The sequence below is a fragment of the Ischnura elegans genome, chromosome 7, assembly GCF_921293095.1.
Source record: "Ischnura elegans chromosome 7, ioIscEleg1.1, whole genome shotgun sequence".
NCBI lineage: Eukaryota > Metazoa > Arthropoda > Insecta > Odonata > Coenagrionidae > Ischnura > Ischnura elegans.
Window position 1 is genome coordinate 101,323,520 of NC_060252.1, and position 24,701 is coordinate 101,348,220.

General features: G+C 41.2%; 1 protein-coding gene and 1 long non-coding RNA gene across 9 annotated transcripts in view; both read left to right on the forward strand.

Moving 5' to 3' along the window:
• The window catches only part of LOC124162285, a 568,759-nt gene that overhangs the window by 219,402 nt on the left and 324,656 nt on the right, over positions 1-24,701 (forward strand). The gene's annotated exons all lie outside the window — the stretch shown is intronic.
• On the forward strand, positions 12,974-17,489 carry LOC124162287. Its single transcript, XR_006865529.1, has 2 exons — positions 12,974-13,012; positions 17,234-17,489. It is a non-coding gene; the product is annotated as an uncharacterized LOC124162287 (long non-coding RNA).

The window sequence follows — 24,701 nt, forward strand, 5'->3', positions numbered from 1 at the left end:
TGCGAATCGCACCTATGTGGTCGGTGAAGTCAGAAATACGTTCCCTTCCCTCGTATCTCCTTAATCCTCCTTTTTCGTTTCTCGTGTCCCTCGGTGGCTCTCTACGTTTCGTCGCGTGACTTTGCATTAATCTCATCCTCTCGTCGTCCATCCGCCTTCATTTATTCATGTATTTTTCCTCCCATTAGTCGACATTATGTTTTTTTCACTGTTCACGCAAACAACACCTCTCCTTATTCCGTTTTCTTTCTCTGTCAGTCCGCAAAAGGGATTAAGAACCGTAAAAACGTCATCGTACCCAAATATAATTCGTAGCAGAGCCAAATAACCATCATAGGTGTGTTGACTTCGCGAACATTCAGGCCTTCAAATGCAAAAATATGCACCTAGGGCTTGAGCTGTTTGCGTGACTTGCTGTATAAGAAGTGTAGTATCAAACATATAGACAGACTTAGGAAGAAATGAGGGAGTTCCGGATAGGTAGCTGTAGCGTGAATCTAAATATCCAATATGTTTCGCAGGTCCGAGTACACTAGCAAGTATAGCTATCGATGCTATCAAGTGCAGAATTGAATGAAGACAATAATTATTGAATACATAATATTCAGGCGATATATTTTGGAACTTCGGCTCATTAAAACAGAACATAATTTCAATTTTCACATTCATAAAAGAATTTAGCAATAGATAGATACGGTTGTGGAAGAGTGTAATTACATTTTATTTAAATAGCGATTTATGGTTTAAGATGAGATTAAGAAACTATATACATCCATAATTTGAAGATACGAAACCTCATTGGGATTGAAAAAAGTAGACCAACTCAGCATACTTATAAATTTAAATGGTTATAATCTAAGTAAATTTAAGTTATCTTTGGAAATTAGATTCTATCCATTTGCACAACATGGGATATTTTGATGCAGCATTTAAAAAACTGGAGGTTCAGTTAGACTAAAGTAGACATTAAATCATTGAATAGTTGTAAAATTGGAATAATGCAAAGAGGACCTTACGTATGTAAATAAAACATTACTTTAGGTATATTTAAATTAGAAAACAACTCCTATGCAGATTATTTATTTTTTATTATGCTCCATTTTGATTACAGATACCACTCGTTAATCATAGAAAAGCATCGAAAGCCCTTTTTAACGATCCCTTTGTGTATGTGGTAACGTTTACGAATTATCACAGCTACCGGTGGTCTCAGAGCTAGCAGTTTCGGTGCATCGTAGCGGGGGCTGTGATCGTTAGCACCGATTAAACTTCTTTTATTTTTCGTAGTTCACCGTTTAAAGAAGAACAATGACGCCAGAATATAAATATTGATGAGCTGTTCTACGATGCACAGAATAACCGCAGTGTAGACAATGCAAGAGCTGGGGGGTGTTTCAGAGTCTCGTAGGATTGGCGGCGTCGGAAACGGATTCATTCCGAGTCGATCGGGAACCTATCCTACGCTCGTCTTCCGTGCGTTTCACACATACTATCGGAAAGCGTTCCGCTTTTGGTATGACGTCAACAGTCATCCTCCTCCGGGAAACGAAAAAACGTCACAATTTTCAAGTAACAAGTGAGCAGCGAAAATAACCTCCCGCAAGATTTGATACTTCACAATGGAGGCGAAAGGTATATACGGGCATAAATAAGTGCTAATTGATACATTGTCACATAATTGACGCTGTTGCCGGGTAAAATAATTTTAGAATTGTTCGTATGTAGTTTTTTTTAACGTAATACCCTGTCGTTTTGAGCAAATTACGGGAATGAAGGAAAATTTGGAACGAGTTTGTTCTGTCATTCTCGTGAGAGCATAGTTGATTGTTTTTAAGAACTAAACTACAGGCAGTCACGAAATCCATAATTTTTTCCAACAACATATGGTTTACTTACTCAATTGTTTAACCAAATTGTCATATTTTCATTCAGTATCTCAATTAAATATGAATATTGATCATCATAAATGATGTTATGGCCTTCATGATATGCCGTAAACGTCTTACAAATTTTCCGTGAAAGTGGAGCTACGCTGGAAGAAAATACAGTGATTACATTAGGTTGAATAGTGTCCATTAATAGTAATGGCTCGAGTTATGTACGCTAAAATGACGCAAAATAATTTTGTTAGTTTGTTATCTGTTTTGCACGTTCTCGGTTATTTCTATAACACCATTTTATTTGGTACGAAAATGACAAATTGTTGCTATTGATGCACCTGGAAATACATCTTCTAAATTATATTTCAGTGAGCAATAAATCCACAAAGAAAAAAATATTCGCTGCAAAAGGGAATCGAACCCATAATCTTAACCTCACTGCATACTGCCTTAACCCGCTGCGCCACCGTCAATTGTTTATGAATGGTTGATATTTGTAACATATAAATAAAAGGATGGCATGAGGGAGCTTCGGTATAGTTGTTATCGTGGCTATTCCCGTTATGCTTGAACTAATATTTCGTATTAAAATGAATATTTAGAATGTACATGGAATGTACTGAAACCATGTACCATGGAATCAACTGAATTAGGTACATAACCACGTCTAATTTCGATGTGACTACGATGCCAAGTCATACACACAATCATTTCAAACTATACAAATTGTTATACTTATTAACCCACGGACACGTATTCAATGCATTATGCTACCTGCATATTTGTAAGTCCTTACGCCATGCATTCCAACTTGTTTCACGTTCTTTTTGCCAAATTACTCGTCCAAATAACAACGCAAACGAACTTGTACCGTCAGTGATACAGTCTGCCTATTTATCGCCTAATTTACACGAGAATTAAAGTCACTTGCACTTATATTACTCTATCAAAATATCCACATATATCAGCACTCATGAAATAAAGTGGTATGATTTTATTATAGCCAAATACTTAATAAAAAACAGCAATATAACATATCTCCACTCGCCACCGGAATGAGTTTCCGGCACCTCTAGCCCACTCGACTTCTATCCGATAGGAAAGCCGGCCTTGAGTCGATAGGAAGCCAGTCTGAAACGCACGGATTGCCTGGCCGATAGTAAGTGACGTAGAATCCGCGTCAAGTCTCCCGATCCGCTCGGAAAGGGAGACTCTGAAACACCCCCCTGGTCGGAGTTCACCTGCATTTGATTTCCTGTGGTCTCGAATCGTGCATCTATTTTGTTGTTAATGGGGGAGGAGGAGGCATGAAAGAAACTCAGAAAAGGGTTATTGATTTTTTTCAATATGTGTGCTCTAACTTATCAAGGCTTGGTGACCTGGTGGTCATTGAACTTTGCCTTTTATGGGCGATTTGTTCGAGAGGTGGCGACTCCATTGGCGGATAAATGATTTTTGAGGTGGAGAACGGTTACACGGATGCTTGTAAGTCTTGAGGTTTCGGGAGAGAGGGAGGATTAAATTCCTTTCAGTTATGGAATAAATCTGGAAGCGTCCGTCCTTAATACTTTTTTTTAATAACGTAAACATTTTCCTTTTTTACGGTTATTTGTCTTGAAACTGCTGTAAAAAAATTAGAACATTTATTTTAATTTTTACAACTTATCTCATTGAACTTACACACACGCGCAGGTTTCAACGCTTTTCCTAACTGAACAAATTAAGGGACCTGTTGACCATTTAGTTCACAACTTGAGCACGCCGATGGAATATTTTGTTTTTCTCGGTGGGGTTCGCTCCTATTTTAATCTGTCCATGAGACCATAAACCTGGCCTTAGCTTTGAGATTGTACCAAACGTCTTTTACACCGGAAATACAACTAAGAGCATGAGTTAAAAGAAATGGGTCCTTTTATTTATGGAAGCCTTCCTACTGTTCCCGTTTGAAAGTAATCTTTTCAATATGGATCCATTTCCTTTTATCAAGCTTTCTGATTCAAGCTCATCCTTGTGATACTGAAGAATATTTTATATATCTTCCTTGAATATTACGCGCAAAATCGGATTAAAATCCACTCGGATTTTTTTTAAAGATATACATTAGAGCTAGTTGATTTTTTGCTAATATTTCGGAGAGGTTACATTTGTCCTAAATTATCTACCGACCCTTCGCAATTAGTACCAATAAAATAGCCACCATCCGAGCATCTCCCATCTAAATGACCTCATTATGTATTTGTTATGTTTAATCGGCCATGAGAACATTTTCGTATACCAATCTTTCTCCCTTAATAACTATTTTCAGAAAAGTTATGAACTGAAATTTATTATTGCAACCGACCCGGTACGAAAAAATTAACTATTTGGGGAGCATATTAGAGAAAAATGGAAACGGTAATGAAAAAATCAGAAAAATCATCAGAAAAAAAATTGCTTTAGCAAAGGAGGCGTTCATGAACAGGAAGGTGCTCATGAGGGGATCGTTCTGTAAGAGTTTAAAGAAAAGTTTAGTTAAGAGTCTGATCTGGAATGTAGCGCTTTATGGTGTGGAAACGTGGACTCTGAGGAAGGAGGACCATAGAAGAATGGAGGCATTCGAGATGTGAGTGTGGCGAAGAATGGAGAGTGTGAAGTGGACGGAGAGGAGGAGGAACGGCGAAGTGCTGGACATGGTGGGTGAAGAGAAGCAGCTTCTAGATGAGATACGGAAGAAACAGAGATTATATATTGAGCGAGTACTGAGCGGGGAGGGTATGTTGAAAATAATTTTAAGAGCGTAGTATTTTGCTAGGGAGAGGAAGGAAGAGAATTGGATTTTTCAGATAGAATGAAAGAAAGTAGGCCTTATTGCGAATTGAAGAGGGAGAAGTCCATTAAGGGAGGAGAGACTGCCGGAATGCATCTTAAATACCCGATGCAAACCTACCGTAAATACTGGAACACTTCTATGCAAATAATAATAAAATCTCGATGAAGAAGTGAAGCCGTTGAACCCATATTTCTCGACACTTACGCGGTTTAGCGAGAATCTCTTGAAATCAATGGAGCGATTTATTCGATTGAATTTTCCGCTGCGATGCAATTCGCGCCCCCCTACGATTCGCACGCGAGTATCGCTGGAGTCAACGGCCCCGCTTGCCCACCGCTTTCGCCCGCTCCCGGCGTAAAACCCTTTCCGCACTCCTCCCCCGTAGAGGCCGCTCCCCGCCGCACCCAAGGTCTGGCCGCGCCGCGCCGCGCCCGGAGTGGGAAGGGGGGGGAGTGCGTGGCATGGCACACCTGGCTCCCTCGCCGCACCACGCAGCCTCGGGAGTGTACACAGAGACGGATCGACCCGGTTCAGAAGGGGGTTGGATGCGGGAAGGGGGGAGGGTGGATGAGGTCTTGGGAGGGGTCAAGAACGGGCAAGGAGTGTGAGGGAGAGAAGGGTAACCGTGAAAAGTTGGGATATCACTCCTTCAACTCCCTCCGCGACTTTAATCTTGGGGCGAAAGTGCCTGCCGAAGGAGTTCTCGTGCAATAATGCTTGCGGTTTGCGGTCGGCTGGAAGAGTTTTATTGGCACATTTTATTACAGTAATATTTGATGCTACTGGGAGAGTGGTAGTGTAGTTTACTACAGTATTATTCATTGAATAGATGAGGCAGACACTTTGTGGAGATCCATTATGAGATATCTACTTCTACATAATACCCCGAAAGCCGCCTAAAAGGCGTGTGCAGGAGGTGTTAGGACACCAGCCGTTTACAGCTAAAAAAAAGAGGTGCTCTAACGAAGTTGGGACTAGCGTTTATTAAAGTCCTTTATGGTCCGGGGGAAAAACGAATTCCCATACCTATCCGTTCGGCAAAACATCTCTCTTAATTTATCGCATCTATCGGACCCGGAAATATAGTGTGGCTCTAATATTCTGTTCTCGGTGTCGCTCTTAAAGATATCCATTCTCAATTGTTCAAGCAATCTAAGCCTAGCGCGCAGCCTCCGAGTCGCCAGCGGCTCCCAGCCTAATTCGCTTAACATCTGGGTAACACTGTCTTTACGCCCGTAGCAGTTTTTGACGAAACGCACAGCCTTCCTTTGTATTTTATTTAGTTCGCGGATTAAGTCTTTCTACACCGGATCCCATACGCTCGCTGCACATTCAAGGTGCGGTCGGAGATATGAAGTGAATCACTTTACACTTTCCACATAAAAATTTATTAAACTACAATCGACATGTTTTGATAAATGATGATAATGCTGCAGTGCAGCGAAACATGTCGACTATAGTTTAATAAATTTTTTATGTGGAAAGTGCAAAGTGTTTCACTTCATATCTCACAGTCTCACCGGTCTCTTAGGTGGCGGGGCAAAGTCCTCGCCTGCTAATCCAGGGGTTCGAATGTCCATCAATTTAATGTAAGATAGGACTTCGTAGTACTAAATTCGGTTGGTAAACTAAGATATAGTTATTACTATTACTGTAAAAATAGTAAGTTGGAGTGTAGGTCTTTAAAATAATGAAGTGCAATTTTTTCCAACAAGTGCAAGGTTCGGTTTATTTTCAAACCTTCATGACGCCTTGAAATGAAAATGAGAGTATAATTATGACACAGAAAGATAATAAAGGTTTAAGACAATGTCCTGTAAAATAATATAATAAAAAAAGAAACGAGTTCAGTCGTTAATTAGCGAAAAAGAAGAGACAAGAACAATGAAATACCTTTCAGGAGTGTTTATTGATGTTGGTATGGTATTTGGTGGAGGCGACCGACAGCTGAGGTCATTTGCACCATGAGGGAAGGGTGTGGAAGGAAGGGTGGAGAGAAACCCGGCGTCGGCGTTAGCCTGCTCTTAACGAAAGGCGCCAAGGGGACCACGGCTTAGCGTCCCATCCGACGGACGAATTGTTGCGCTTGAAATGTCCTCCACACAACATTCAAGCAGGAATCGGGCAGTCTCTGAAAATTTATTGATGTTAAGTATACTAATACAATCCTTGGTTACCTATCAATTTTAATGAATTAAATAAAAGTACATTTTGCTTAAATTGTCGAGAACTGATCCAAAACATTGGCAAAATTGCATTTCGATTTTTTAAAGACACACTCTCCAAGTTTTAACATTAAATATAGAGGCCAAGAGTAGGAAGAAAACTCATTTCACAGCACTACTTACAGCCATCCATGCTAACGTTATTCGGTCCACGGGTGATCTGTGACATAATTTCTCACTTTTGTCATTAATTATAGCATATTGTAATTCTCCTGTTACATCTAGGCGAATATCCCTAGGAAAGAGAATCAACGCTCTAAGCCTAGCACTTCGTGTGATAGGTTTTAGGTTCGAACCCCAGCAAATTTAAGTGATTTTTTAATGGTAAATTTCATCCTTGGTGTATATAACTTTGCACAAGTGCGCGTGACTGCGTACAAAGTTTCTTGATTCAAGTAGTGCTTTAAGTAATGTGTCATTTAAAAAAATATCCATTATGCGAAGTGACGTGAACAATTCAGCCTCTGATTTAATTTGAAATACTAATTATCAGCAGGAATTATTTCCACCCTCGCCCAAATTTGTGACCACGTATTCTCCTTTCATATTCCACAGTGGTCCTTCCTGACTCCCCTTGGCAATTATTCTCTATCAATATGACAGTCAGCCATTTGTCTTCATATCATCCGGGTTAAATTTCCACTGTATTCATGCACGCACCTCAAGAGCCCCGTGTCCTCCCGCACCCATCATCATTTCTCTGCGACAAGGCTTTGAAGCCGTACACCACCACTTCCTCCACCTAAGTGACTATTCTCTCATTCTCATCTTAACTGATGAGTCCACTTTGTCCATTCCTTCCTCTTAGCTAGTGCTTCTTTTGCGTTGGCCTCTATCTCATCGCCCGGCTTCTTCATCTTTTTCTCTCCCAACGTGCTCAACATCCCAGGCGAAACGGAAGTGTTGAGGAAGTGTTGGGGAAGCGTCGGACGGAGTGTTCGGGAAGTGGCGGGCAAGTGTTGGGGTAGCGTTGAGGAGGTGTCGCGGAAGTGTTCGGGAAGCAGATTATGGCCCACTTGGAACGCTTCCGCGGAAGTGTTTCGGAAGCGTTCGGGGAGTGTCGACAACGGTCGCGGTCGAGTGTCGGGGAAACGTCCAGCGAGCGTCGAGGAAGTGTTTCCCACGCTTCGGAAGCGTTCCGGGAGTGTCGGGGAAACGTCCGGGAAGTGTTTCAACCACGAAGTGGCGAGGAAGTGTTCGGCAAGCGAAGGGTCGACAGTCAGGTAGTGTTGAGGAAGTGTTCGGGAAGCTGCCGGGAAGCGTTCACGTACCGTTAAACGCTTCCTGAACACTCCCGCAACACTACCCGGACACTTCCCCGAACGCTTCCTTTTCGACAGCTAAAGCCTTTTTATCTATCCATGATTTTCTGTGCCATCGCTCTAAACCTGTGGATTTTGAATGATTTCATGACTTCTTTTGTCGTATTTTTCTTCTTGCTTGGTCCTTGATGTAGTGGAAACTTTAATCGCTAAAAGAATTTTCTAGTCACTAATGTCATTTGCCCTTTTCGTTAAAATAAAAATTAATCACGTCTAAATATGAATCACTTATTTTTAAGGGTAAAAAAATAAAAATGAGAGGAAATAAAAGTTATCCTTTATGTGATATCTAATCATCAACTTAAGAAATCGAAGGCGCGTGAAAAGATCACTGAGTGAAAGGACAAGTGTAAAAATCGTTTACGAGTAAAAGAAGGCTCCAGTAGAACTTTATTTTTGATTCTTAGTAGGGATGTGGGAGTACTCGGAAATTCGAGTCGAGTCGAGTAGTTGGTATACGACTCGAGTATTTCGAGTAGCATTACGAATGTCGAGTCGAGTAGTTTCGGTTACAGAGCTGTCGAGCTCAGAAAGTTCAGAAATCTGTCGACAGGAGGCAAAACCATTTGATAATGTTGCTGTTAAAGCCGATAAGTTGTTCTAGTGCCTTGGCCTGGGAGTTACAGTTTGCTGTATACGTAGCAGTCAACCACTATAGCACCATAGTAGTCGACGTGGGCGCCGAATATCTTTTCGTCAGTCGTGGTGGCCGCCCGTCTTCTAATCCGGCGGCGTAATTGGAGTGGGCCGCTGCATCGATCATACTTTCTTATGCTATAATTTTATTATACTTTACCCTCTTTATTTGCTCAAATGCCGAAAGAATATGTAAAATTGGTTAAGATTTCCATGAAAAAATATGTAACTTTCAGGTTTTTGCGGACAATGCCGGTTTTTCTTGAACCTTTTTAGCGCACTACGTAACGTCCTATGTCAATTTTAGTTTATTCCTTCGTTGCGTTTATTTTCTATCTTGAGCATACGAAAAAAGAGTTGCTAAGGTTGATTAAACGAAGTGGTAAATAAAATTTTTTAGTCCACAAAGCTAAAGCTAACAATAACTGATATAGTTCGTTCGCTTTGCCCACCTAAATTTCATGAAGATACAAGATCCAAAAAATTGTTGATATACTTTTTAACAAAAATTAATAAGGTTCCCAAATCTCACAATTTTGTTAATGAATTACTTGTGCTGCCACACAATTGTGTCGAGAAAGTCAATTTTCTGAAGGGAGTAACACTGTAATGAGAAGACGTCAAAACTCGGTATTCGTCGGATATTCATTGATATTCCAACCGCATATACCTACATTGGTACGCCACTGGTAGTATTACTGACATTATCTTCGTATTCACGCATATTCTTCGACGAGAGCATACACATTGGGGAATACCAATAAATATTTCCAGCAGAAAGTGAATTGCAAATTATATTAAATATATTTATATGCATTCCGTTAGCATAACGAAATTATCAATTTCTTTTTAATCATCAAATAATATTCCTCCTATGAATTATGGCAGATAAATGAATTTTCCTCTGTTCAGTAGTACATAAAATCATCATATTAAAGTTTTTAAATAAATACCATTTCAAGGAGACAAAGTACTGATATTTTCCTCTTAATAATAGGAAAAAATTTCCCAAATTGCTGTTTGAACTTTATATTTTCTAATAAATAAAATGCTGCAGAAGATTCATGAAAAGTCATTGCGTGAATAGATCGTTAGAGTTTTAGGTGTGGGATGCTAGTGGGCTGAATAGGGTGGTTTCCTTCATCAAAGAAAACGAAAGGCATTGATTGCAATTTGTTATCCACCATAAGTGTGTTCATAATATACAAATTATTTGGTTTAAGAAATCCCAGTTTAGACGAATGGCAATGGTCAATTTTAACCGCATTTGAAAAAGTCCAGATTGGCGCCCATGCGATGCCACTCTACGTGACGTCACAGGGACCTAGTTTCTACACGAAAGGTAGGAGTTTTACATCGTCTGAGATTACCAATGCATGCATGAGGCACAGAGCTTAGGGAAACATCTCTTCATAATAACCCATTAAAATTACCTAAGTTCGGAAAGTGTCCTTCGTTTGATAGGATAATAATAATCCTTATTTAAGCCAAGCGCTACCTGCTAGCAGGGTAATCTGCTACTTGCTAGCAGCCTGCGTCGTATCAGCGCTCAAGCCTCCCCCCAAGGTCACCTCACACGGCGACAGCGGGAACCAGAATGGCGTCACACGGACTTTTCCCAGCATTCATACTTAGCCGTCGCGTTTTCGCGCGCTTGAAAATTTTCACTTTTCATTTAATCGCGAAAAATATATATTGCCATTTAAAAATCTAAAAGCGTGAAATACGTACTCCAGGAGTAATAATCTTTCGACGTAGGCAATAAAAAAATAATAGGAAACCACTCTATTTACTTTATCTAAATCACCCTTTCGGCCATCATATACGTGTATTCATTCTTTCCCATCTGTGATGGTCACGTGGGAAGGGTACGATCGATGAAACCACGCGCACTTCCAACATCGTAAACGGCGGTTTGCGGTGTTTACGAGTTTAGGGTGTGGCGAATGGGCTGGATGGAAACTCGATAGCGTCATTAGCCTCCTCTTCCTCCGGAAGTTTTGAAACCGATGCGCTTAGTTAACGCTGGGGGAATTGCTAGTTGCGCAAGGGACACACATTCGTGTTTGTATTGTAAGCTTCCATTTCGTATTAATGTATAGGCAATGTACTAGATGACAACTTAAACGGCTAGAATGGCCTGATGAAGACATTCTCCAAAGGAAAAGTTGATAAATAAAAAAAAATGCCTTTATTCAGGCGAGGTTGAGATTAAGAAGTCCCCTCTTCCACCTAACCCCTCGATAGCGTCAATGCAAACATATTTAAAAATGGTAGACAAACGTTTACAATACAAAGGATATACAATATACACTAATTGTGAAATGTCCAAAAATATAAACAACTATATGTGAAAATTTTGTGTAAAAAAGATTTCTGTTTGTGGGAAAAACATGAGGATAAGGGTGTGGTATCCTTCAGCGAAAACATCCACTGCAGGAAAACGCCCACACAAGAAGGGGGCGTGAAAACCTGCGGAAACCTGCTGAGTGAAAATTAAAGTCGTGTTATTTGTAAAATACAACATAGTCAATGAGATACAAAGTATACACAAATATTACGAATGCAATTAAGATATAAAATATAACATATATATACAAGCATTCAGTGATACATATCACTTTGTCGCAGACGCTGCTCAGTTCTTGTATATCTAGTAGCTAGTTGTGAAGTGATAAGTGCTCTGTGTAGCCTTCTCTTAAAAGATGCCAATGATGATTAGTTCCTAGCTGAAAGGTTAAGATTATTCCATTCCCTAGATGCAGTAACGGTAAATGATTTGTTGTAAATGGCAGTTGATGGGAAGGAATATAAAGGACGCCCACCTACAGGGCAAGTTGCTAAGGATGTAAACGAAAATAAATACGCAAATGTGAAAACGTTAGCGTTAAGGAGACCTGAGTGTATTCCAGTTTCAATCAGATTGATTACTTGCGATGGCGAATGCAATTGATTGGTTCAGATGGAGGGAATGCTACCTTACAATTTACAAGTGTCATCACCAGATCTCGTTAAAATTTTGCTAGGTGATAGGAAATCTACATCTAAGTTCTACCACGCAAGTCGTCAAAAAAGGCGTGTGGCAGGGGGTGCTAGGACACCAGCCGTTTACGAATAAAAAGAGAATACTCTAATGAAGTTCTGTCTAGCATTTATTTAGTCCCATATTGTTCGGGGAAAAAACGAATTCCCATGCCTATCCGTTCGGCAAAATATCTCTCTTAAAATTTCATTTCTGTCGGACCATGGAAATATAATGGGATTCTAATATAATGTTCACCGTGTCGCTCTTTTATTCTCACTCGTTCAAGCAATAGAAGCCAAGCGCGTAGTCTCTAGCGGCTCCCAGCCTAATTCGCTTAACATCTAGGAACCGCTGGAAATGTATACTGTTGCATGCACCCCCACATGGCCCTGCTTCTGGTCATGCCTGCCTTTGGGGGGCGGTGGGCTGTTATCAACATCATGATGAATGTTGCATGCACCCCCACATGGCCCTGCTTCTGGTCATGCCTGCCTTTGGAGGGCGGTGGGCTGTTATCAACATCATGATGAAGAGCAGAGCCCTTTGGCCTTTTATCTACGCAAGAGGAGGATGTGTCCCCAGTCCTCTCCAGAGAGAGGAAGCGGCCGGGCTGGATCCCTCCGGCGTCTCGACGAGCTGGAGTAATTAGAGGGGACCTGTATTTTACTCTCAATAAATACCCTCACTAGTATCCAGCGGGAATTTTATTCATATTTTCCCCGATTCTCGACCACACCCGCGAGTCAGGAGGCAGCCACTCGACTCTTGCGACTCGCGATTGTCGTTACGTCCCGGCGAAGGCGTCGGGATGCGACATTAAAACTGGTGTTAGGTGTGTGGGGTTTTTCGAGAATCGTCGTCGTGGCCGCAGTGTGGAGACCTGAGAAGGCCACCGAAGAGCCTCACTGAGAAGCAGAGGACATCAGGCGCTGAGGGAGACCTGAGAAGGCCACCGAAGAGCCTCACTGAGAAGCAGAGGACATCAGGCGCTGAGAGGGGAGGCTCTACCGACTAGTCGCCGCCACCCCTGAGATTTCGGCATCACCTCATCGCAGCGGTTCGTCTAGAGAGGAAGCTGCGCTGAGAGAGGGTACAAAGGAGAAGTCGGCTTTACTGTAAGTAAGCCACCCTGATTCCTTTCCTCTGCCCTTTGTATCGCCCTTACTAAGTTTGTCTGCTAATTGTCATAATGTCCGTCACAACGATGACTAGCTCAGAAGGCCTTGATAGCCGCGGAACGTTCTGCAGTATTTCGGAAGCCATAAAGATTGTTAATAAGCCATTCGACGGGAACAAGAAAGAACTCCGGGAGTTTTTAGAAAACGTGGACGTTGTGTTCGAGTTAGTAAATCCGATCGATCATGACAAATTATTAAAGTTCGTGAAGGCTCGGATAACGGGGGATGCTCGTTCAAAAATTCTCGTCAGAGATCACGCTCACACGTGGCCCCAAGTGAGAGCTATTTTAGAAGAAAACTATGCTACAAGACGTACCCTAGACTATTACGCATGCGCAATGTTTAACTCCAAGCAAGGTCCGACGGAGAGCATTGCAAGTTGGGGTAATCGCATAGATTCTATGCAAACGGAATTGAGGGAAGCGGCCAGACGAGTATCTCAAGAGGAAGAGATCGCCGGCGCTTTAGCCTTAGTTAACCATCTCGCGAAAGCTTGCTTTGTTCAAGGGCTGGCTAATGAGCGCATACAAACAATTGTGAGGAGTAAGGGAGAAGTTATACTATTGCCTGCTGCGGTAGAAGTCGCCCTAGAAGAGGAGAGTGCCATATTGTCACTGAAAGAAAGAGGGAATATGAAAGGATATTTTAAATGTGAAAATTGCGGCAAGCCTGGGCATTCAGCGCAAAAATGCTACCTTAAAGGGAAGGTAAACATGAAAGAGAAGGAGATAAAAAAGGTAGAAAGTGTGAAATGTTTTAACTGCGGGCGATTAGGCCATTTTTCAAGAGACTGTCGCAGACCAAGAGCCAAATCCTCCGAAAATGGATCGCCACAGCCGCGTCAAATTATGGATGATAACTCGCGGTCGCTGAATGGGAAAGGGGATAAGAGCTTTCGTCTGTCGGAAGTAAGAAAATTGTCGAAAGGGCCGAGTCGCTGTGACGTAGCCGATACGATAACCTTCCAGAGTCGAGAGAGCAAACGAGGCATCTTGCGTCTTCTAATTGATACCGGTGCAGATGTGAGTATTATTAAAATGGAGTCCTTGAAGGGGGAAACCAGGTGTTGGCCGGAGGACTACTTGCTATTAAGAGGCATTACTGATAAGCCCATCAAGACAAAAGGGAAAGCGGCTATATTATTGGAGGCGAAAGGGAAGGAGATGCAACATGGTTTTCATTTGATAGAGGGAGCCGATGTTCGTCTTGAAGTAGATGGAATTCTCGGTAGGGACTTCCTGAATGATCTTGGCGCAGTGATTTATTGTACACAAAAAAGGGTCTACATGAGAGGCCTACTCATGGACTTTGACTCAAAAGAATCCATGGAAGACGTAACTAAGGAGATTAGAAAAATATCTATACCCTCCCGAAGTGAAGTGCGAGTAAAAATTCCTACTGCATCAACGGGGGTGGGAGTGATAAACAAGAAAGAGATAAAAGAGGGTGTCTTCTTAGCATCAGCTTTGACGGAGGGGAAGATGGGAGAGTGCATTGGAAGCATTTTGAATATCAGCGATGAGGAACAAGAGGTAGAGATTTCCCCTGTTGAGTTGGAATCTGTGGATACTGATATGAAAGAAATTCAATGCAATGTTGAAAATAATTTGTCAAGGAAAGAAGTTTTACGGAGATGCTTAAGGCAAGAGCATCTGTGTGATCTAGAAAAGAGAGTGATCACTGAATTGTGCGAAGAATTCGCAGATTTGTTTTATTTGCCTGGAGACAAGTTATCGCACACTAAGACGTTGAGTCACGAGATTCCCACTCCCAATTTAAGAGGAGCCATTAATACTCGACCCTACCGACTCCCTGAATCTCAAAAGGAAGAGGTAAAAAGGCAGATGGAGAAAATGCTAGAAGAGGGGATAATTGCTCCCAGTAAAAGTGCATGGAACTCCCCAATACTCGTTATACCGAAGAAAGCTGACGTTACGGGAGATAAAAAGTGGAGAATAGTGATGGATTTCAGAAAATTAAATGAAGAATCGGTGGGCGATGCCTATCCATTGCCAAATATTACAGACATTTTGGATCAATTGGGAAAGGCACGATATTTTAGCACATTAGATTTGGCAAGTGGGTTCTACCAAATCCCGTTGGATCGGAAGGACCAATTTAAAACGGCGTTTAGTGCCTTAGGAGCTCACTATGAGTTTCAAAGAGTGCCGATGGGTCTTAAAGGAGCTCCTTCTACTTTTCAGCGCCTTATGAATACGGTATTGAGTGGTTTACAAGGGTTACACTGTTATGTTTACCTTGATGATATAGTTGTGCATGGAGATAGCCTAGTTACGCACAATCAGCGCTTGAGAGAAGTGTTCCAAAGGCTAAGGGAACACAACTTGAAATTGCAGCCGGAAAAATGTGAGTTTCTTCGCAAGGAAGTGAACTACTTGGGGCATGTGATTTCAGAGACGGGGGTCAAACCAAATCCCTCGACTGTGGAGAAGGTGAAAAATTTCCCCAGGCCGGATAAAGTAAAAAGGCTGAAGGAATTTCTCGGATTGGCGGGGTATTATCGCCGCTTCATACCGGGGTTTGGACTGATAGCTAAACCTCTACATGATTTATTGAAAAAGGATGCAGAGTATGAATGGAAGGACGAGCAAGAAGATGCTTTTAAAAAACTGAAAAATCTTTTGATTACGGAGCCAGTTCTTCAATACCCAGATTTTTCACGCCCATTCATTCTCACGACCGACGCGAGCAATTACGCGTTGGGGGCTATATTATCTCAAGGCATCATTGGGCAGGATCCGCCCGTGGCTTATGCAAGCCGTACGCTCGGTAAAGCTGAGGTAAATTACTCCGCGACGGAGAAGGAAATGCTAGCCATCGTATGGGGAGTTAAGTACTTCCGTCCTTATCTTTACGGCAAAAGATTCACCGTAGTCACAGATCATAAGCCGCTGACTTGGGTATTCAATGTAAAGGACCCGAGCTCTCGGTTGATGAAATGGAGAATCAAATTGGCGGAATACGATTTCGATGTGGTATACAAGAAGGGATCGGAGAATGCTAATGCTGACGCGTTAAGTAGAATTTACTCTTTGGATGCTGAAGAGAAGACGGATGGTGTTGCCAATCCATGCGAAGAAAGAAAAAGAGAAATATTGAAGCAATATCATGACTCACCTCTTGGGGGACACACAGGAATGAATAAGACGTACAAACGAATCAAGCAGTATCATGCTTGGAAAGGAATGAAAAAGGACATAGAAGAATACATTCAAAGATGCGAGAGTTGCCAAAAAAATAAAATCACCAGGAGGAAAACTAAGATGCCGTTGGAGATAACCACTACGCCTGAATGCGTGTTTGAAAAATGTAGCCTCGACATCGTGGGACCCCTACCCGTTACAGATGACGGAAGTAGGTATTTGCTCACTTTTCAAGACGAGCTGTCAAAGTTTACGGAAGCAATCCCAGTAAAAGAACAGGATGCAACCACAGTGGCAAGAGCGTTTGTGGATAATATCATCTTGAAGTACGGTGTTCCTCAAACAATTTTAACTGACCAAGGCACTAATTTTCTAAGTGAAATATTCAGTAATACGTGCCGATTACTAGGAATAAAAAAGTTGAAGACCTCAGCGTACCATCCAGAATCGAACGGAGCCCTAGAGCGAAGTCACAGAACTCTGATAGAGTTTTTACGTCATTTCATCTCGGATGACCAGACAAATTGGACAGAGTGGGTGAAGTACGCCATTTTTGTGTATAACACTACACCGCATTGCGCAACGGGATTCTCTCCGCATGAGTTGATGTTCGGGAGAAAGGCTAACCTCCCAGGAATATTGCAAAAGGACCCCTCAGTTCCCTCGTACACGTATGACGACTACGTGAAGGAATTGCGGGATAGGATGCAAAGTAGTCACATGAGGGCCCGAGAAGTCTTACTAAAAGCAAAACAAAGAAGTAAGGAAATTTACGACAGGACTACTCACTTGGAGATATTTAAAGTGGGCGATAGGGTCCTGTTGCATGACGAAGCCGTTAGAAGGGGGCGTTCAAAGAAATTATCTTCTCAGTGGATCGGTCCGTATGATGTCACAGGGGTGGACGGAGTGAATGTTACGATAAGGAGGAGAAGGGGGTCGGAGGTGAAAGTCCATGCCAACCGGCTAAAGATATTCTTCTAATCTTCCGCAGGATCCTAAAAATGGAGATGGGAGCCTGCATCTTCCTCTGTTTGAGTCTCGCGACCATCGGAAAGGGGGAAGACCACAGAATAGAAGAGTACAAACAATCACCTGGGCTGTATTACGATTCACAAGGAGAGGCGGAAATGTATAGTAGTGAATGGAAATTAGTCACCTACGTAAATGTCACTCAACTGGAAGGAAACTTGGCCGTAGTAAATACTTATGCTTCGTTAACTGAAGACTTCTGCAGGAAATATCAGAATGCTTCGTGGATTCATCTGACTGGGTGCCGAACTACGTTTCATGGACTGAGAAATGATTTGAATAGAATTTATAAACTAAAGGACATAATGGAGCAGTTAACTTCCCGTTCGAGATCTCCTGATAGGCGAAGAAGAGGCCTTTTTAATTTTATAGGGGAAGTAAGTAAAGTTCTTTTTGGGACCCTGGATGACGCAGATGCATTGTACTATACAGGGCAAATAGGTAACCTGGAAGCTGAAAATAAGGACCTTCTAACTATTGTGAAGAAACAAGTAACTCTCATGAAATCCACTATTTCAGCTGTCAATCAGTCATTAATAGACGTCGAGGGAAATGAGAAAATACTTTCTGAAGGATTGAGAAGGTTAGAAAATTATATTGATAAAACAACGGGAGAACTGATTGATCATACAAAGTATATTATTTTGGTCTTATCAGGGAACGAACATGTCCAACAGTTAAGTCAAGCCATCGGAGAACTCTCCTATCAGTATACTGTTGTGATAGACTCACTAATAAACGCGCAAAAGGGAGTGCTGCAGCCACAAATTATTAGCCCAGAAGAAATAATGACTATGTTTGACAAGCACAAGGCAGACATTCCTAAAGACCTAACCCTACCTTTCCCTCAAAGTGTGGCTTACCGAAGTAAACTTCTCAAAATGCTAGAGCTGGATGTATTTCTATCTAATCACGTATTGGGATATGTTATTTCAATTCCTTTGAGTAACTTAGTAAGATTTAATGTGTACCATGTAATACCATTACCTATTAAGATTAACGGCACGACAATGAATTTTATTTTTATCCAGCCGGAGAGAGAGTATCTGCTGCTAGATAAAAGTGGGAGATATGTAACAAAACTTTCCAGAGAAGATTTTGCTGATTGTAAATTGGTGAGTGCAAATGCACGATTGTGTAAGCAAACATGCCCACTAAGACTTGTGCACGTGCTTGATGATTGTGAAACTCAGTTGCTTCTATCAGCTTCCTCAATACCATTAAATTGTGATCGAAGAATTGTGTCGTTAGAAAAAACATTCTGGACTCGTTTAGGATCGAGGGAGTGGTTATTTGTTTCTCCAGGACCTGAAAAGGTCACCGTGCTATGTAAGGGTGATGACCCTTACGACGTTACCATAAGTGGCACAGGAAAATTAATGTTTAATGACTATTGCAAAGGTTATAGCACTGGTGCTATTCTCCAGGGTGATATAAACCTTAAATATAATAATTCCAAGGATGATGTAATACCTCCTCTTTCATTGACCTTTGATTGCTGTTTATCAGAGGAGGATTTAGTATCTTTTGCGAGATTAAAATTAAACTTGCCGTTTTCGCCTTTGATTCGGCATTTGGATGACTTAAAATATGCTAGTGTAAAGGTCTCGGAGGTGGAGCAATTAATTGAAAAAGAGAGTTGGGACCAAGCTCACATCTATGAGCACAAGAAAATTTCTACATTTACTTATGTATCTTTGATTCTCATATTACTTGTAATGATTTATTGTTGTTGTTGTAAATGTTGTTTAAAAAGGTTGATCCCGTATTCAGATGACAGGGGACGCCGTGAATGTAAAGATTTATGTATAATCTTTAAGCCAAAAATTGTTAGTAAGGTGCATACATCTACAGAACAAATGCATCAAAGTCCACCATCTGATACGGTAAATCTACCGCTGGTACCCCTTCCGGGTTCAAGCCAGCAATTAGTATGGAGAACGGGTGGTAGCAATACGCCACAATCGGGAAAACGTTAGTGCTTTAACTGTGTGTATTTTTTTTTTCACTTTTGTATCAGTGACTCCAGCATTCATGTTTTTTTTTGTGTGTAACATGTATGTATATCTGCTTGGCATGTGTGCAGTTTGTCGAGAGAATCGTGTGGAAGATTCTCTCTGGTAAAAGGGGGAGGTGTTGCATGCACCCCCACATGGCCCTGCTTCTGGTCATGCCTGCCTTTGGGGGGCGGTGGGCTGTTATCAACATCATGATGAATGTTGCATGCACCCCCACATGGCCCTGCTTCTGGTCATGCCTGCCTTTGGAGGGCGGTGGGCTGTTATCAACATCATGATGAAGAGCAGAGCCCTTTGGCCTTTTATCTACGCAAGAGGAGGATGTGTCCCCAGTCCTCTCCAGAGAGAGGAAGCGGCCGGGCTGGATCCCTCCGGCGTCTCGACGAGCTGGAGTAATTAGAGGGGACCTGTATTTTACTCTCAATAAATACCCTCACTAGTATCCAGCGGGAATTTTATTCATATTTTCCCCGATTCTCGACCACACCCGCGAGTCAGGAGGCAGCCACTCGACTCTTGCGACTCGCGATTGTCGTTACGTCCCGGCGAAGGCGTCGGGATGCGACAATACTCATAATGTGTAGTTTTTGTTTCAGCCACCAATGTACAATACTTTTCGAGATGTTTGAGACGGAAAGTATTGTACATTGAAGACAGGAAATCACCTACCTTTATGCAACCTACAGCTCCTTAACAGACCCTTAAGGCCGTTTTACACGGTACACGGAATTGCGCAATCTGACGTACGTGCGAAGGCGCAATCAAAAATGCGTCGTGTAAAGTGGTGAATTGCTAGAACATATGCGAGAATGCTTGGATGCGAGACGGCAAAATAGCCCCTGTTCTAATTTTGTTCATGCATTCGCGCAATTCCACGCCATTTTAGAAATTAATGCAGCTCTAACCTGCGCAATTCCGTGTAAAACGGCCTTTACGCTCGGTTGCTACGTAAAGCGCTGAAAGTGTACTGTTGTGCGGTGGGTTTTATACATCAAGGCTTTTTCCCGTTACTACTGTCGCCAATATCGTATAGAGTATTGATCGATGGCAGCTGAAACGAAAACTACATCCTATGCGTATCCGTTTTCTATCACCTAGATATTATGAACGAAATCTGGTGTTGCCACTTGAGGGACTTTCCTTGTTAGTCCTCTTAGTTGCTAAGGATCTAAGAGAGAAGAGATATGTAAAAGCGAAAAGGTTAGCATTTAATGGACCTGAGTTAATGCAGTGTCAAAACAATTGATGACTTTCGATGATGAATTCAATCGATTGTTTTAGTTGGAGAGAATGTTACTTCACTATTGAGTCAAAGATCAAAACTATCGTTGTGCCTGTTACGCGATTTCATCGACCGAATCGTCATTCATTCTTCTCATTCTTTGTAACCCACTATTGAATTGTCCATTGAAATTGTGCGAGTTAATTCCAAGTATGCTACTGAATTGATCAGTTTCGGCTCTGTGTTCGGGAGAGTAAGAATTCAGCGCCCGAAATATCACCAAATGCACATTACATGGAAAGTCTCTTGCTCAAAAAGTTGCTTTTTTCTGTCCATGCACTCGACTGGAATGCGGACTATTCGGTCCTAAGGTTGCTTCGCAGTGGCAAATCGATCTCATCATGGAAAACGTTGGGGCTTTTCCTGGACTGACTCAAGACAAATAAATATCGCAGTTGAAGAATTAATTCAGTAATATGAGCAGGAACCTCAGTTTTCAGATTTCAGATATGAAAATTATTCGAGAAATGAGCTTTATGATGTTCATCTTTTTGGTTAAAAACGGGGAACTTGTTAATACATTATAAGTCCATTACAACGAATTCTAAATATCCCAAAGTAAAACAATAAAATCTCTATCATTAACTCCGAATCATGAAGATGTTAAGCTTTATGTATTTTCCCGGCGTATAATATCAGTGGATCATAGCAATTAATTTCAGATAAGAGTAATAGGCCACTCATAGAAAGATATTATGTACCATCGACGTATTGGTTCATTGAAAGTTTGGCTAGAAACGCCAATATTTAAACGAGGCTAAGTATAAAATTTTCAATGCACAAAATGTTCAATTTTTACGAAAATCAGTTAAATCATCGTATTTCGGACATTTATCTCTTTATAAAAAACGAGAGTAGTAGCTTCTCTGCCTATTTCTAAGGTCCTCCGTAACCATTAGAAGTATACGACCAATGGCAATGGGTGTGCCAATGTCAGAAAGTTTTCTTTGAGTGCTCCAGTGGTTGCTATGTTAACATCATCCCCTTTATCACGAATGGATAGGTTTTAGTGTTTTTCACCTAATGCAAAATATTTCGCCATCACTAAATATTTTAAAAACCAAGTAACTAGATTTTTATGTCTTTTTTCTTAGCCAGTTCGTATCAAAACAAAAATGCCCCTTATAATATGCACACACTTTTGGAGCCAGTCTAAGTGTGGATTTTACCAGAAAACATATACGAGCTGGTTACCTTCTGCATTAATGAAGGGAATACCTGCGGACGTAACACCTTCAAGGAGTCACCCGCAAATGAACGAATAAACGGGTGAAAATTCAAATCAGAAAGAATAATAATCGGCCTCATACGGGACTCGAACTCGGATTTCGCGAACAGGGTGGTTTCCTATTATTTTTTCATTGCCTAAATCGAAATATTATTAGTCCTGGAGTACGCATTTCACGCTTTCAGTTTTTTAAATGACGATATCTGTTTTTCGCGATTAATTGAAAAGCGCGCGAAAACGCGACGGCTAAGTAGGAATGATAGGGAAAGCCCGTGTGACGTCATTCTGGATCCCGCTTTCGCCGTGTGAGGTGACCTTGGGGCGATGATATTGTGCGCCGCTGCGATGCAGATTGCTAGCAGGTAGCGGATTGATCAGCTAGCAGGTAGCGCTTGGCTTAAATAAGGATTATTAATACCTTATCAAACGAAGGAAACTTTCCGACCATAGGCAGTTTTAATAGGTGATTATTAAGAGATGTTTCCCTGAAGTCTGTAATTGGTAATCTCAGACGATGTAAAACTCCTATCTACTCGTATAGAAACTAGGTCCCTGTGACGTCATGTGGAGTGACATCGCATCGCAATCTGGCCTATTTCAAATGCAGTTAAAATTGACCATTGCCATTCGTCTAAACTGGGAATTCTAAAACGAAATAATTTTTATATTATGAATACACTTAATGGGTAACGAATCGCAATCAATGCCTTTCGTTTTCTTTGACGAAGGAAACTACCCTATTCTGAAGACTATGGTTGGAATTCTTGTCAATATAAATTCGGAAAATGCGGAACTTTTCTTAAAGGCGGAAGATGTTCTTGGTATTAACTATCGTAATATTTTCGGTCTACTGAAATTCTTCCGTTATATCTTGCGGAAAAGAAAAATTCCAGTGTGAATCCAGCTAAATGGAGCGTCCACCTATCGGCGTGACCGTCCGCCGATTCAGTTCTCATATCGAATGTGTCGCGCGTTCCACACCAGTCTCTTTAGATACTCTACGGGGAGATCGGGGTCTGGTATATGGGATCATTGATCTCGCCTAGACGGCAGGGTTGGGGGGGGGGGAGGAGGGGTGGGGGAAGGTTTGGACCGCATTCAGGGGGAGGGCTGGCGCCAAGCTGGGTGGAGTGAAGTCAGGGATTTGAGGGTTGGAGTTCCCGCGAGGGATACGGAGACAGTGTGAGTGGTATTTGAGGTAGTTGATACAACTTTCTGTCAAAAGCGCACTTTTGCGTGCAACTGTGATCTTTTTCTTTTGTCAATGATATTTATGAATACAATCATGGATATGCGCCTCAATGAGTCACATTTGTTTTCATTGTATGTGATATTCAAATACAGCTTCATTCATAATGATGTCCGTCATGATTTGATTATAAATTATATCCTTCTGTTAATTTCTTAAATAATTGGTAGAAGGCGTGAGAAAACTTAAAATGGTTACCGGTAATTTATATCAGGCTGTCAGGTAAAATGAGATTAAGGCAAAATTAACTATGGTTACAAACGAGTATTCTATAGCTTAATGCTATACCTTGAAATACTGCAATATTTTGGTTCCACGAGTGAACTTAAGTATTACCGTGGCAGCAATTTTCAGCCTACAGCCACAGAATATCAAGGGGTCTACCTTATAATTGTATTATCTATACATATATAAAGTCCCTTCTCTTTTCAGAAGAGTAATTGCTATCGCTTTATTTTTTATCTTCCTAGGCTTTATCTGTTACTTATTCATGTATATATACTAATGTATTTACATATGGGCATGTAAAATCCATATCTGACTTCGTTATGTGGTGAGTTGCGCCGCTTTGATGGTATATCTGGCAAGGAATTCGGCGCTATTGTTTTTTCTACTATAAACTGCGTTATCCGCGATTGGCGTTCTGTCTTACTGTTAATGAGTTTGCAATTTAGCAGACTTCGCAATTTCTGTGATTTTTCAACCCTTAGAATCTACCGTTCTCTCGAATGCGTTTCGGCGGAAGCTACGGTTTGACTATGTGTACAAATGCATTTTTAAACCTTTTGTATTTTTGGGGTGGTTAGGGAGAGTTATCCCTTAAAGGTCTAAGGGCCATGCATATCCAAAATTTTTGTAATTCCCTCAAAATTGAATGAGAAGGTGTATGATTGTAAGAATTATTTCTATTGAAGAATAAGCTATTGACTTATATTTTTAAACTCTTTTTGTAATATCCTTTTGATATTATAGTTTACACATTTTTAAGAACTTTCACCTGAAGTGCTGTATACGAAGTGGAAATTTGATAGTTTATAACAAATGGATGAGAAGGTCAATTATAAAAGGATTTTCGGTTTATCCTTTATGTGTAACTAGTCTGTGTAGGCAGTACGAAAAACTACGCATACATGCTTTAATTTTCACAAAATTAGTGTTTATATGAGGGAGCAAGGATTGGTATTATTTCACGTCCCAGACTGTATCTCAGAAACTATTTGAGATATCTTTTTCATACAATTTTTTTGGAATCCACGCATAAATATTAGCCTAAAAACATATTTTGTCATGCAATGTAATGGTTACAATATTTATGGGCATTAAAGGATTAAAGCGATCCCTACTGTGGCCGTTTTCCAATTCGCAACCCTTCGTGCACTTTTCATTCGTCAAATTACGGATGTGACGACAGCAATGGTGGATCCAATCGGCGAGGGCCTAAGGGAACGAAGGGTAAGTGAACAAGGGAACGCGGATGCTCCCTCGTAGGAAGTGGACGTGAAAATGGCGGCAATCGATAACTCAGAAATATTGAAATGGAGTTATAGGTAATTTTGTGTTTATTATGTGCAGAGAGAGCGTCCAATCGGTGCCGGAAAAGTCAGAATACTAAGCAGTCTAAATTACAAACGTAAACAAACCGAGAAGCTGGGT